Consider the following 3,105-nt stretch of genomic DNA (forward strand, 5'->3'; position numbering starts at 1 on the left):
CACCACTGTGACTTTCTCAAGGCTTATGGTGTATAATCTGCGAGCCCTAATGTCATCTTGCGAGGCTCTGATATTCCTGAGTTTGTTTCGGGGTCTTGGTCCCGATTCGCAAATAAGCAAAGGATGACGAAATTGTAGTGGCTAATAAGTATCCCCACGTCTTTTGATATTTTGGGGCATCAATAGCATGAGTTGCACATCAATCTCCAGCTCCGGAAAAGCACGGGTCCCAGTCACAACCTCTTTGCCCGGCCGGCGTCAAGTCAGAGTATATATGTGCCTGCAAGGAGTCGTTTGGACAAAAATTCTGGTCGATAAAATATTGACAGATACGAAAAAGTCTGCTGTAGCAGAGTCCTCACACATATATGTGTCCTTGACCCTGAATTGTCATAACCAAGTTCATCCCAAAGGTGTGTCAACTCGGTTCGCTGAAACAAGACGTAACTGATGTGTGGGAGACGCTGCCACTCATTTTGACAGTCTTATCATAGTACCCAGAAGTCCACAACTGAACCGCGCCCTAAATAAAATGGCAGTTGACACACCTTTGGAATGAAGTTGGTTATGACAATTCAAGGTCAAGGACACATATATGCGTGAGGACTCTGCTACAGCAGACTTTTTCGTATCTGTCAATATTTTATCGACCAGAATTTCTGTCCAAATGACTCCTTGCAGTCACATATATACTCTGACTTGACGCCGGCCGGGCCAAGAGGTTGTGACTGGGACCTGTGCTTTTCCGGTGCTGGAGATTGATGTGCAACTCATGCTATCGATGCCCGAAAATATCAAAAGATGTGGGAATACTTATTAGCCACTACAATTTCGTGCCTATTTGCGAATCAGGACCAAGACCCCCAAACAAACTCAGGAATATCAGAGCCTAGCAAGTTGACATTAGGGCTCGCAGATTATACACCATAAGCCTTGAGAAAGTCGCGGTGGTTACGAAACGCGCGTTGGCTGTTTTCTTACTCTACCTGATTAAGGAATGGAACAAGAATACACCACTGAAATCACGGAAACGTATTTTCGTTTTTTGTGAATGTTTTATAGGAATGTGGTTGTGATACTAGTGAGGAAGAATCCTTTTTCTTTGAGACTTATTTGTGAATAAACATTTGTAAGAAATGAAGAACATTTGACTCTCTGCATAATTCCTGTGATAGAAAGTCTCATTCATCATTGCAGTGTTGGTTCTAGTTCTAATAACTAATTTTGTTAAATCATAGAAGTAAATGGTTAGAGTGCCGGGGTATGTGCTTTGTGTATATTACTGTACAACTCACTCCAGTGTTTTGTAATTTTTGATACGCTAGGTAGTGGGGTATTTTACTCCGATTGGCACCTAATAGACTCTTTGGTGTATAAGGACACCTTCTTGACACTTAATTTGACAATACCTGTATCGAAAAAATGTGTTTTGAAGTGCGACTATTTTTGACCACCACTACCTTGTGTGTTTTTAAACTGTAATTTTATGCTTAGTTCAGGGCCCGAACATAACAGTTAGCTCTCATCTTCCTGGGCGGGGCAGAAACAAAAGGAAGAGAGCTGCGGTGGAGTTCACAAACAAAATCGATACATTTTTTATGTTGTGTTTTACGTCCTCAGCACTGCATGTGGACTCTACAGAGTGAATTGCTGCAGGCCTGCATAGGGCAAATGACAGAGCTGGCCTACAGGCCTGCATTCCATTTTAGAATGGGCAGGGTCCCCAAAGGACTTTAGCAAGTAATTGTAATTGTATTTATATAGTGCTTACCACCCCATACGAGGTGTTGAAGCGCTTTTCGGCAAGTAGCTTACTACTCCAGAACCTAAGGGATTAGCGTTGGATTAGTATAGGGAAAAATAAGTTGTTAATTCCAGCAGTGGACATGTGAGTCTGTTAGTTGAATTTACTAGGATAAAAGAGGGATAGACGAGGTAAGAGTCTAGAAGGGTCTTTTGGAAGATCAGTATTAAAAGGAGGTTTTGAACGAGTCAAGGAGGGATAAGTAGTGAAAGATTCCATTCCCTTCTCGTAGTCGGCATCTGCACTGAAGAAAAGGCAAACCTGCAGAGGAATTTGCAGTTCGTACCCAGCTAACACATCTTTTGGAACATTAGGCTCTCTGAGACGTATTGTTTGGCACCCAAATGTAGAGTGGTTAACTGTCCTTAGCTGTGGCCATCAGTGCAAGACGTAAAACCCAATGGGCAGTTGGAAAGCCAAAGTATAAATTGAGTAAAGTAAAATAACAGAAAAAATTCCCATCAGCTCAATGCTCATCAGTAATCACCCATCGCCCCCTAGTGGACACCTCAAACTTTCGCACAATGATGGCCCCCGGGGAATAGAAATAAGCAGACTAGTCTTTCCCCGGGGGAATTTGTTCCCCACAGTGGTTCCCAAACTGTGCGCCGCGGCACCCCGGTGCGCCGTAATGAGGTGCCAGGGGCGCCGCGGCACGATGTGTGAAATTGCAGCCGCAGCGTGGGGGGAGGTAGTAATGCCACCTTAATCATCCTGCAACATGTTTGTCCCAAAACAAGTGCGGCACATGGCAGTGCTGCTCGCGATGCCGCAGTCAAATTTAAAATCAACATTGATACAGTGACAACTGGACCCAACCCACGGACTGCGGCGGTCGCTGGAGCCCAGAGCAGCACAGCACAGCACGGACTGACTGGGCAGATGCAGCTGTGCTAAGCCTGAATAATCACGCCCCTAGTGGCGCGTTTGCCACAGAATGAGTCGTTTATCACGGACTGGCGTGGCCCGAAAACCAAATTGCCGGGCCTACTCGCCTCATCGTAAATAGGAGCAAGTGACTGCGAGTGTCAGACAGAGCAGCCTAATCATCTCACTGATTTCTAATATAATTTGCTTCATAAATTTAACGCACAGTCATCAGCCGCCTGCCCTGCTGCGTTACACAGCTCGAGTTCTGCAGTCACACGCAGTGAGAGTCTCATGCTGTCTGGACTCAGGTCACACTGTGTAGGACAGCGACGAGCCGCACATCAACATGCTTTTGGAAATAATACAGCGCCTGCTGTTCGCAGTAGCGCCGCAGCCTCTTAGACTGCGCGTAGTTGTAGAAACGTTTACAT

This window comes from Lissotriton vulgaris, chromosome 5, assembly GCF_964263255.1.
Source record: "Lissotriton vulgaris chromosome 5, aLisVul1.2, whole genome shotgun sequence".
In the NCBI taxonomy this organism is placed as follows: Eukaryota; Metazoa; Chordata; class Amphibia; order Caudata; family Salamandridae; genus Lissotriton; species Lissotriton vulgaris.